Source organism: Phaethon aethereus (genome assembly GCF_964289735.1).
Source record: "Phaethon aethereus genome assembly, chromosome: 3".
NCBI classification, from domain to species: domain Eukaryota; kingdom Metazoa; phylum Chordata; class Aves; order Phaethontiformes; family Phaethontidae; genus Phaethon; species Phaethon aethereus.
Window position 1 is genome coordinate 89314422 of NC_138576.1, and position 13348 is coordinate 89327769.

A 13348-nucleotide genomic window follows, 5' to 3' on the forward strand; every position below is an offset into this window, starting at 1 on the left:
GACACAGGAAAGCGCTTAAGCTGTGTATGGCTTTGGGGAATCCTGCTGAATGGGATAATGTGATGCACATGATGCTTAAGCACATGAGTACATTTAAGGGTCTTGCTCTATTGAGAATTTGAAAATGGATTTTTGAGGGTTTCACAAATAAACATCAGCATCTGAAAGGTACAAAAGCTATGCAGTAAACACTCACAATAAACCTTCAGGCTAAAGTAGTCCATCAGACAAATTATCTCTAATTTAAAAAGTGGGAGTGTTTCATTTATGGAAATGGAAACAAACTGGAACAAAATTAGTATGCGTTGTTAAAAATAAGTAGCTTTCATAGGGCTCAAGCGAGCAGTATTTCAGCTCTAGAAGAAAATCTGAGTATATGAGATCACTTAGGAAATCAATGTGCCATTTTATCACACTGGAATTTACAGATGAACACTATGAATATTTTTATGTCCTATTGTTGACATTGCTGTGAGAAATTGCATGTGGAGAAAAGTTTATAGCTTTTATTAGACTATAATGCAGTTTAACATGCACCTTGACATCAATCTGAGTTATGTTTTAATATTTCTACTTGTTTGAGAGTGAAACAAAAAATAAATTGTGTCCATCTCTGATGGACAAACACACGCTGTAGATACAATCCTCTTGGCTATACTCCTGCAGTAAAAGTTAATCTCAAATGGATGTAGAATAGGTAATTGCAGATTGACAGGTTTCTTGTTTCCATGGTGCATAAAATGGCAGAAGTTTTTCAGTTTGGCTCTACTTCTAGCTGACTTATTGAATAAAAAATTGTCTGGTGTGCAGAAAGGCTTTAAACTTTTTTGTCTTTTAAACAATGACAACCAGCAGATATGCAGCGCTGGCAGGGAGCTCGAGAACTCCCACAAATTATCTTTCCAACAATAGTTAACATGTTATTAAGAATTTCCATGTCTACATACTAATTATTCTGAGATCTGAGGTGTGTTGGGGTTTTTTTTGCAATTTAGGAGTACCTTTATTTTGTGTGAACAGATACCGCTTCATTGCTATTGGCAACGAAATGTGGCGGGCTAAAGGTTGTGGAAGGGAAATGGTCTTTTGGGTAACAGAAGTCTGACGTGAACCTGTTGTTGAATGTGCTCAATGTTTGGCCACCAGGTGGGAGGTGGCCACGCAGACAGGGGTGCTGGTCAGACCCCCACTCTGCCCCAGCCAAATCCTGCCATCCAGGGAAGCGGGAAGCTCCCTGTGCGGAGCTCACAGATGCCTAGTGTGGGAGTAAAAGCTATTGGCACGGTAAGGGGCAGGAGGTTCCAAAACCTACCTCTGGCCCCCCATGGCTTTTGAGGTTGGGTTACATGCTACCTGACAGGTCTTGGGAGATACTTTTATAAATGGTCTTTGATTGTAAGTGTCCATCTTTAAAGAAAATACAGACTCCCAACTTTTTGGAAATGTGGCATTCTTAATGTTCAGCATTACATAGGCGTGGGCAGTACATGAAAGCCTCACGAATGCAAGACTGGAAGGGATTTCCTTCAGTCCAGCCTGGGGCTGTATCCAACCATAACTTTCAAAAGCTTACCAAGCTCCGTCTTAAAAATGGTAAAGGTTATAGTGTTGCTTGTGTAAGGTCACAGGAGGTTCTGGACTGTTACTGCTGATGGTCAGGTTGAAAATTAGAGCTGAATTCTGGAATTTATCTGTGAACAGCTTGTATCCTTTTTTCCTCCTGTTTGCCAACTTTCTCCTTTAGCTTAGCCTGCCTCAAATAGTTATAGAAATCAGTCTTATTCCCCATTGATGATAAATGTAAAAGTCTTAAATTTGTCAGCTGAAATGTTCAAATTCAGAATATTACTCCTAGGCAAACAAAAAGAAAATTGGAGGTTTGTATTCATTCACGGTATATAGAGAAAGTGATTTAGCACTGGAAGTGATACTTCCAAGACAGCTCCTTTAAAAACAAGCAGCTGCAGCAGGCCCCCGTAATCCCTTGCTGTTTTATTTCACTGTCATAGTCTTCCTTTGCTTGGTCAAAGCTCTCATGCCAGAGTAGTGCATATAGAATTTCAACCAGTCTAGGAACTGTATTTTTTTTAACCCCTTTAGGACCCTGTCAGGCAAATTGAAGGGCTTGTGATACGTTACATAACAGCATGTATTAAAAGTCATACTTAAAACCCCTCATTCTCCCATTTCATTGTAGACAGTTATGGTTCTTTCAAAACAAGAAAGTTTTCAAACTTCTGTATTCTAGCAGCGCTACTGTGGTGCTGTAGTTAAACTTTGTAATGGCTTATGTTTAAAAGAAATTAATTCTCAGAGCACTAATATCCACTTGACTCCGGTCACTGGTTCCTGACCACCTGAGCAGTCAGTGTGCAGAGGCAGTTTAGCAGGCGTATTCAATTTATGAGATGTTTGGTGCTGCCACACGTGCAGTTGGAGGTACATGCACGCCGTTGGTGACAAGTTGCACCATGCCCTGTTGCGGCCATCCTCCCTCATTGGCAGAGCCAGCTGCTGTTGTGGGGCACACAGCAGCGTGTGCATTACAGCGTTTTGGCGGAGCTTGGTGTGGTGCATATGTGTTGTAGGCTGTGGGTGTTGGAGTTGTCCTTTGTGGCTCTGCCATTCGCTTCTGGGGTCAGCGCTGTAGAGTCTGGGAAAAATGGAGACAAATGCCGCCTGTGACCGCACAGCACAGCAGCATGGGTTGTATTCAGCCAGTGTTGCAGCCTGTGTAAGCTCTTCCTTTTCAGCAGCAGCTGGAGGTATAGCATTGCCTGGAGAGCTATATATCCCCATAGGGCAGTTTGCTGTTGGTGATGAAAGAAAATATAAGTGTGGGCTAGACATAACTCTTTCATTATATCCCAGGTGTGGCTGAGGTGAAAGATATGGAACAAACTGCAACAGTGGAGATTACTGTTTGTGCCAGCTCTGAGCTGCAACAGGAGTGCTGACTTGTACAACTGCCAGAGTTGGGATTTCAGGGATGTGCAAGACATCCCTAATGGAGATTGATGCTGAGCTTATCTCTGCCTTATGAAAAGGGACACTATGTGCAGCCAGTATTGACTTTAAAAAAATTGTCATAATTATTTTTTGCAGGCTAACAAACGTCAAGTGCTGGCATTTCTTTTATTTCACTGTAGGAAGGATAACATCATGACTGTCCTTAAGAGAAGTATAAGATATTGATTGTAGAATATCTGTGAATCACAGACATACAGGAGGCAATCCAGATCTATGCATAGATGGGACTTCCTTGCTTTCTTTGGATGACCGGAGGCATATGTCCACATCCTCTGCTCAGAAGAGAAGATCTTTATATGAAAAGGAAAGGATTTTCCCCCATCATTCTGCAAGTTAGTGTGACAAAACATGCTGTATCACTGCCCTCAGTGTTGGTTGCATGCAATGGCAAGCATTTGGCAACTTGTCTGTGGACACCAGCTAGTGGAAGGAGAGCTTTGCTGTCAGAGCTGGACAAATGATTAGGGTGAGTGATATTACTCAGAGCTTGCTGCTTGGGCTCATGAAACTCCAGGCTTTGTGAAGTCAGACTCAGCCAACACTGGAGTAGCTGCAAAATCATGATGTGCTTGGCTGTCTGAAATCTAGGTCATAATTGAGACCTGTTAGATCCCATTTGGATACATGTTTTTTCCTGAGAGTCCTTATTGCGTGCTGCTTCCAAAGTAATAATCTGCAACAGTTAGGAGGCCTGTGGAACTAAAGCAGCATGGCTATGGCCAACTGCTTGGGAAGACAGGCAGGGCCAAATCCTGAGAGCTGTAGTTGAACATTTCATGCTGTGTCCTAATTGTTGCTCTAAAAATGTTACAGCTACTCTTGACATAAAATGTTTGGCAGCTTATCAATGCTGAATGATATGCCTGTGATCAATGCTTGAATGACATACTGAAAATGCATGTTGTTATGATCCAGGACTCAATAGCTTTTTCTATCCTGCACGGCCACTGTAATTGTCCCATCTCAGAGTCTTGAGACTTGTCTCATCCAACCCTTCCCTCCAAGAATTGCAAAAAGGCAAAAAGGTTTTGAGGAAAAAAAGACATTTCAACACATGACCAAATATTAGTGAAAAAAAAAGAAACTGGCTTTTCTGCAAGGACTTTGCCACAACAAATGCATAAAGTGTGAGCACAAAGATTTGCGTGAAAGCTAGGAAGAGAGAAACCGCTATGGTCAGGGTAGGTGCTGTTGCATTTTGAAAGATGCTCAGGAGGACTGCCAAGCATTTCTGCTGTAAGTGAATCTCCAGATTCTTTCACGCTCTAAGAGATTATCCCTACTTTTTATCTGAGGTTTGGGCGCATGCAGGGTGTAGCCCACATGCATTCCTTCTGTTTCCCAGTGCTATGTATTCTCCAGAGGATATAGGCAGTAAGCTCTGTGTTACTGTTCACAGCATGACCCTGCACTATTTAATATAGGGGTGACAGTGGGTTAGGATACAAGGAGTAAGGTGCTTAAGAGGGTCAGGTCAGGGCATTAGCTCTCACTATTGACTGTTTCAGAGCTCAGAGGGACTCTGTACTCAGGGTGATAAAAATCTGTAAGCTGTAGCTATAGGGAAAGCAAGACAGAGCTATGAACTCACACAGCAAGGTGATTGTCACTGGGTGCCGACTGCAGTACCCCAAGAGCCGGAGGGCTAGTGGGAGATGGCAGGAGGAGGCTGTGGCTAGGTGTGGCTGCATGCAGTCCTTAGGGCAGCAGCAGGACAGTAAATTGGAGCTGGAGGAGGGCTGGGTGCCAAGTATTTGCTTGTGCACTTCCCTGCTACTTACAGGTAGTAATCCTCCCGCACAGTATCATCCTGGCTGGTCAAAACAGAGAGCAGAAAACCTGCCTGTGCTGCTGTGTATGTGGGAATCCAACTTGCATTGGCATTTCCTAATGGAAAGGCTTCTGCCTACTACCACCAGTGAGGCAGCAGATGATGACCTCCACTGGACCATTTTCCTTGCAGATGTAAAAGGAATGCTACAGCATGGCTTGTATGGCTTACAAATTGCCCACCAGAAAATGTGTCAGAATGTCTTGCAATTTTAACCTGAATTAGGCCAACTTGTGGTTTTCTTTCTGATTTTTTTTTCTGGGCATGCTGCTAAGTCCAGAACACTTCATAGGCAGGAGAATCTAGTGCTGTAGCCATGTCCAGGCACCAGCAACTACAACTTCCATTTCCAAGCCCTGGACTAGCCCATCTGGGCTAGGTGCTGCTATAGCCACTGCCTGAACTGCTGGCAGCTGAGGAATCCCTGACAGAGTCTGTCTCATCTTAATTGCTTCGACTGGGAGGATGATGCATGCTACATCCCAGATGCATGGTCATACCAACCAGCCAGCCACTGCACCTCCATTTCTCCTCTTTGGCAGACGCAGACAAAATCACAAGTTTGTTCTGTTCTCTGTAGGAAGGACTTCTTCCATACCATCCCACCAAAAAGAAATTGAAAAATTGATCACTCATCAAACCTCAGATAGTGCTTCATGTCTGAGAAAATTAAACTCTAGCTGAGTATAGCTAGGTGGTATTCCTTGATCATTTCCCAAGATTGCAGGCTTCTCTGCTGATGCTTATGAAGACTGGTGCTTCAGTACATGTATATATAGATATATAGATATAGCGTATCTACACAGATTGTGTACAGTAAAAACATCAGGGCATATTTTGTTGAGCTTTTCCTGGGATGCATGAAGTGCTGTCACTGACATGGATTGATACATACCTGTGTTGCATCACTCAGACTAACTGCTTACAAGAGAATGGATTTTTCCTTAGCAAACCATATGATTGTAGCATCCTACCCTGTATGTCCCAGGACTGTGTAGACTGAGCTTGCTCTCACGAGCAAGCTGCTCAGGAACTCTTTGAGTGGCAGGAAGGAAGAATTTTCTTGCCTGTAGGGCAGGAGAGAGACTAACCACATGCAGCATGTGAAGATATGCAAAGATTATGATGACAAAAGCACAAAGGTGGGAAAGGAGGTTCAACAGAGCAAATGGGTGCTATCCCAGAGGGAACAGCAGTCCAGGGCAAAGCGAGCAGAGTTGACTGGCAGTGTCAGCCATCTCTGCCTGTGTGCATTTCTGTGTAAGCAGCTCAGCCAGGTAATAGGAAAGGCGGAGTTGTATCCCTTACCACATCCTCAGGACATGCTGCTGCGTTTTTTTTCTCAACGCCACCAAACTTGTAGTCTGTCTTCCATATGCCTTCCTCACGAGCAAACCCGCCACATGTCCAGCCCTGAAGAGCAACTTAGTGGAATTTTACAGACTGTAAGGAGTACTGTATAACATTAGCAGAATTCCTGCTGGGACCCAGTCCCGCTCAGCCACTCCTAACATTTAACATTCAATGTTCCCTGACCCTCTTGCCTGCACTTGCAAGTGCTACTTCATTATAAATAGTTTCAGTAAGTTCAGAGTAAGTTTGGTTTGTGTTTTGTGTGTAGGAAGTCCTTATGCCTTTTATTTCTTTGACAAACAAATTGCAGTCCTCCATTCTGGGGACCTCCAGAAAGAATTGGGTGGAACCAGGAAAATTAATGCTTCTGTTCCAGAAGCCTGGGCACAGGGAGGGTGACAGGGTCTCAGTATAGGAAGTATAGGACCCCTCCAACATACGGACAATTTTGCAACAGCAAGCATCTGTCAAGGAATTTGCAGTGGTAGCAAGGGTATCCCTCGTAATTTGCCCTTCTCCATTCCCATAGGCAAATGTGCTATCTGCAGCAAGCCCAGGCAGTGGTTGTAGTTCCACTGGGGCTTCATGCTGACATACTTTGCCATCTGCATCCCCTGGCTCTAACAAATACAGTGCAAGCTCTGGACAGAGCAAGCGAACAGGATCCTGGTAAGGACGTGGGAGTCAGGTTTAATACAGCAGCTGTTCAGGCTGTTATATCATTATGACTCAGGGCAGATAGGTATGAGTTACCAAGTACTGAGGCTGGAGAGTGATATCCGTGGACTGGTGCGGGGGCTGTTTGCCCAGCACAGACCAGGCAAAATAATGGCATCCTGCAAGAGCAACCAGAAGTGACAGCATTAAAATGGGTTTGATGACCTACGAGGATGTGTACCATGGGGGAAAGAAATATTTTTTCCATTGATGAAGAACCATATTTGATCCAGAAGAGAGGGCAGTGGACAAGACTGACCACGACTCCAACACCTCTGGGGAGAGATAACTGGACAAGAAGTTTGTGAATGGTGGATATTCCCTTTCAAATCAACGACACTTTAGTATAAACTGTGTCTTGAAGGCAGTGTGAACTGTTGATTGAAACACCTTTGGATATATTAGGTCATTAAAGGCATTGACTTTTTACGGCTTCTTTTCCAGCTTGACATGGCATCCTCCATGGCCTGTTTTGTTCTCTGTTATAGTGTTGGTTAGAGTAAGGATTTTATGAGCAACTAGAAGTTTGACTGCTTATCAAGGCAGCAATAGTTTCTATAGTTATTTGTTTCTCAACAGTTGAATCAGTTTGTTAATTGCCTCATTAATTTTGTTAGTTTTGTTCCCACATGTATTAAAACATCTGAATCTGTGGTAGTTTAGAATGCCGTGGCATTTATAATACCATCTACTGAACAATCAAAACCTAGGATCATATTCAGGATATCTTGTTTCATCAGGTAAAGTTACTGGCAACATGTAGCGCCATTAGTTGCCACCAACTGACTATCATAAACTGAATATATTTTACATACTGGCATATTGTTGCATTTTTCAACTTTGAGGTTGAAATGCACAGTTGTTACATCATTTTTTAAAAGTCTTTAATGAATTTGTCAACGTCTAATGGAAATAACCAAAATATTTCCATTGTGGTTGATCTGAATTATTTTTTTTTTTTATTGCTAGTGTAATTCTAGAAAATAAACTCATTTCTGTAGCCAAAGCTGGAGTCAAGATAGTGCTTAATTTTTTACATCACTTTACATATTTTGCCCCTGTTACAAGTGTCTTATATAAAGAAGACAGAAAGGAAAAATTGTGTTTAATATTTTTGTGTCAGAATTTGAAGTAGCTTTTGCAGTTAACTTTGCTTACAGCCTTCGTCAAACTGACAACCTGTATTTTATTATAAGACATCAAATTAATTACCTGATTTTTCTAAAACTCTGTTTGCTGCTGGTGGTTTTGTTATCATGGTTATTCGTACCACGTGCCATGGGGCTGTGCAAAGATCGTTCTGATTGCTCCACCCTGAGAGCTCCATATTGTGTATCTGTTTTTAAATATAGTCCCTTTATTTTTGTTCTCTATTAGTTTTCCATAAGGCAGTTACTGTGATGGAAACAGCCAGCTAATTTTTCAGCTTTCACATGTACTACCATTAGGGAAAGAGATATGACAATAGGGTGAGGTTATGCTCTTAGTCCAAGGTTGCTCGCATACAGGATGATGAGTGTAGGGTTTTGGTTTTGTTGATTCACACTGATGATGGTGTTTGCTTTTTTATCTAGGTACTACATGGTGTATGCTGTGACAAACATAAACAATAGGGAGCAATGATATAGCTAGTTCTGAACAATTCTGAAAAACATGAAAGACTTGAGACTTCATTTTTGCTGCTTTGAGAATGCTTGAAAGTGACATCTGCAGAAACCAGTTAAACTTTTTTATTCTTCTACAGGAAACAGACTAAAATTCATATTGTCTAATTATCATCTGTGATAACATAAGATGCTTTTCGTCCAGGAGAGAAAGCATTATCCCTTTCCTGAGTCTGCAGGTCATAGCTTGGATCCCCAAATTGGGGTAGGTACCACTGTCAGTGAAGACCTCAGCCTGGGTCATTTCTTGGGAACTGACGTACCAAATTTCATGAAGCTGCATCTTTTATCTCTTCATTCAATCTGAATGGCTAAACTCATTGACGGTGACGCATTTGCCGTTGGTGCCATCAATACTTCACATCAACCTGTTTTCTTCAGATTGCAGTTCAGGAATGCGTTTATCCCTTCTTTGGAAGAATCAAGCTACTTTGTAAACCTCTTGCTTTTCTTCAAAATGTGCTTGATTTGCCTTCCCAGAATGAAGACTCTTCAATGAGCAAATATCTTAAATTATTTCATTATGTATCACAAGACACAAAGGAACAACATTTCGTATTCCGCAAGTTTACAGCTTAATCATATTTTTCCTTTCTTTTCTGGTGTATGTTCTATTAATATCATATATACTATAGAAGGTACAGAGTAGAGAAGAAATATTTCTCTTGCCTCGATATTTTTAGAGCACGGCATACAATTACTGTTTGAGCATACTAGGCTGACTGTACATTAAGCTTCTTCTGGAATTAAGAAGGTCACTAGAAAGAATCTAATGTATGCCTTTTCTTCTACAGAGCAGAAAGGTCTTGCCAATAAGTCAGATTCAAATGGCCTCAAGATTGTTTTCTCCCTGTGTTCCTTTTCTTCAGTAATTTCCTTGAAATACAAGTAGTTAAGTGCTGTAAGGTTTTCTTTTTTGAGGTGGGGCAAGGTTTCTGAATTATTTTTAAGTCAGTCAAGCTCCCCGCACTTAACATGAAGGCAACACAAACATTTGTGGCAGAGTTGTATACTTTGCTTTGGAGTTAGGAAAAAGAAGCAGTAGCATGGGAACACCTTACGCTGATATGATCACTAACAATTCATCTTATGACGCCACACTGGCTTTCCCTTTTTGTTCTGGAAACACAATGTCTTGATAAAACTGATGAGCTTATTTGAGAGTGTTTGAGATTTCACCTGTGCTGGTGATGCTGAGCATTGTGACTGCTTTTTAATGTCTTGACCTTGCTTAAAAGCCTGAGTAGATCTTATAAGAGCTAATTGATAGCCTCCTCAGAGTTGCAATTATGAAGTCTCTTATTGTTTTTTTGCTTTGTATTTAAGCAAATGTGCATTGTACATTGCTTCTTATTAGAATTACAACCAAATTTGGTTGTGGTGTTTTTTTCAATTGCTATGCCCTTATTTCCATTAGTGGATTTTGGAAGAGGTCAGGCGAAACAGTAGCTGCAAACATCAAAGACAAATCTCTTTTGCTTATTAGTTCATCTCTTTCACCCTTTTGCCCTGTGCACCTAGATGATAAATTGGGAAGTGCCCCTAAAGGGAATACGGTTTTCTTCAGGAATAGCACCGGTCTCCCTTCTTAATAGGGAACTGTTCCTGCATCTTGACACATTTCTAGGGTTTTAATTCCACATAAAGCTGTAAGGAGTAAGATTTGTTTAGCTATTTCTGTTTGTTGGCCAAACCTTTTTTTTGACCATGCAGTAGGCTCAGTTTTTAAGTAGGAACTTCACACAAACTTTTTTGTACCTTTTCCGCCTCTGACTGGCTCAGATATTCCCATAGCTCAACTACCTTCTCACCTCTCCTTTTTGATTGGCATTGTATGGCAAGAGAAAGAGTGTTACCTGTGATTTTGAGGATGATGGGAAAGCTCGGATTTGCAAGGATGGTCGTAGGGGCTTTAATGGAAGAGTGTTGGAGCAGTGTGGGGAGCGTGGTTAAATACCATACCTTGGATCCCTGAGCAGAAAGAGAAGGTTCACTGAGTCGAGTGGAGGTTGCAGGAGGCTTTAAGACTCGTATTTTCTCACTTGGCTGCCTGCATAGTCATGTCCCCTCTCGTGTCCATTGCCTTCTTAAAAATGTTCCTTTTTCTTCATGGCAGTCTTTGCATCCCATTCCCAGTTTTTCAACTGACAGGACCAAGGTTTCTGCCTACTTTTTTGTTTGAAATAATGGCTAGTGGGAAAGAGAAGAAGTGGTGCTGGAGTATGTACCCACTGGTATGGTTCTGTACTTCCTCCTGATAAGCCCTGGTTGGTGGATGGGTAGATCTGCAAAAGAGCAGTTGATAATAACACTTTTAAATAAAACCAGAACAACAGCATGTAAATTACTCTAAAACTGTCAATGAGTTGGGGTTACGCGGTTATGTTCCTTGTCCTTTCAGACTGACTCATTCAGCAAGGCAGCCCTGTGAGAGAAAGGGATCCTGCCACCAGAGACCTCAGGGGTTTCCTCACACCTTCTTGTAGCTCTAACATGGTACCATGAAGAGAGGATGGAGTAGTTAATGAGGTGTCCACATGCATGTAGAAATTTAAATATAAAATTGACTATATTTATTAAAAAATATCTAGATTAATGTTTATAAAGATTAATGTTTCAGGTGTGTTGAGCAGTAACACTAAGTAATAAAACGAAGTCGCCTGGTGCTTCTACAAATCAGCACTTAATTTTACTCTTTACAGAGCACAAAAAGAGTTTCAGAGTATCACATTGTGTAAATAGGTTCTTCAGGCTGCATTGGAACCAAACCTTTTCCTGTGAGCGGCAGACAGATGCTGCTCCCCAGTATTTTAGGTGGTTGTTTAACATTGGCCTACCTGTTCTTTTGATACCTCTTTTTTCTGCACATAATTTCTTTTCAGTGAAAGGAAGGGTTGGCTTTTTGAACCATCAGAGCAACTGGCCCCAAGGAAGAAAAGCAAGCAAGCTCGTTCAGTTAAACGAATGGTAGAATCTAGCAAATTGTATCAACTAGAAATCACTTTTTAAAATGCTCATTACTCAAGAGTCTGGCAGAGCCACATGTATTTAATTGCTTCTGTTCCCTGCAAAGACTGAAGCTGTGGTCTTTGAAGAAGAAATGTCACATCTGAGGCAGGTGTGTTGCTTAAGGGCTGACTTCAAATGGGCCTCAGAGTGCCAGGGAACAGGATGGACACTCTGAAGAGGAACAATTCAGTCTGAAAGAACCAGCAGAATTAATTTGGGACTCCCAGCTCCCTGCCAGTCTTACTTAAGTGGCAGCGTCTAGAGCTTTATCTAGTTCATGCTAAACAAAAGGGGAAAATAGCAAAGCATAGTACAGGAAAGGAAGCTGATAGTGAATACACTTTTCAGTTAATGTATCTGAGGAATCGATTTTAAGACTTTTTGTCTTCTCATTGCTTATGTGGTAGGAAAATAAATGAGAATGAGAAAAATGACAAGAATCTGAAGCATTTTAGCAGCATAAAAATGGAAATAGTATGTCATCCCTACAGGATGCATTTGAGGGAATAAGTAGTTGTAGGTATTGGAATCTTTTTTTGGCTTGGTATGCTTCAATATTTATATATTTAAGCCATTAGAAGTAATCAGATAATTTTATCTTTGATATTATATATTGTTTTTCTAGTTAGCAGAATAAGTGAGTGAAATCTTTTATTCACTCGGAGTGTAGGTATTTCTGTCCTGAAAACTGCTAAAAAATTGCTCCACAGGGCAAGATGAAACTTTCATTGATCTACCTGTGGAGCAGAGTATCCTTGTGCAGAAAGATTTCAGTACATTAGAGCATCACATCTGCTGAGTTAACTGCATGTCTGATCTCTTGATGCCCTTCTTGAAGGGATCATTTTAAACCTTTATCCATTACTTATCTTAGAGCTCGAATCCATCTTTTTCTCCCTCCCAAAGAGAGGTTTAGAGTGAATCATAGAAGTCTTCAGAAAACTAGCTTTGCCATCCTGAACTATATTGAACATCTTTGGCTTTCATTCCTAGAGGGACAACAAGAGATTCAGGCAATAGTTTATTAGGTGTTCACTCATCTCACACAGACTCTTTGAGAAGACTACAGTATATTATATTTTCTTCCATGCATATGTCTCTTAATCACAACTTCCTCTCAGTTCTTGGAAGAAATATAGATTACTGGTACCTAGATTAAATCATTAAGTTCATTTCATTTCAGGACCTTTCTTTGCGGGTCCTCTTGAAACAGATAAGATTAATGTATACTATTTTCATGGAAGGCAAAGCTTGAAAAGGCTGGATGGCTACATATTTCCAGTACTGGAAATGTTTCACTGCCTTCCCCTGGTTAATTTTTATTTCTACAGAAGGCTCACTCATCAAGCCAAGAATATACAGCTATAAATATTCCTTCAGCATTTCTCCACTGCAAGACATAGTGTACAATTGAAGTGCCTGATCTCAAGAACTAAACTCCAACAGTCTGCACTGGAGACTGGATCCAGGACTCGTTGAAGTCACTGAAAAAACTCCCATCAAATTTAGTAGTTTTGAGAGTAAGTCTTTAGGGCCTCTTCTACAAGGAATCAGGTTCATTTAGATTTAACTATGCTTTTTGAAAAGGAATTAAATGTGGTTTGTACTGCTTAGGCACATAAAAGGCAGGGATTATTGTCAAGCTATGAAAAAAACCACAGCTTGTTCTGTATCTGGGAACTGAACAGGGCTCTTCTTCCTCAGTGAGCTCCAATCTCCAATCCATTGTATATGTAGTCAGAGA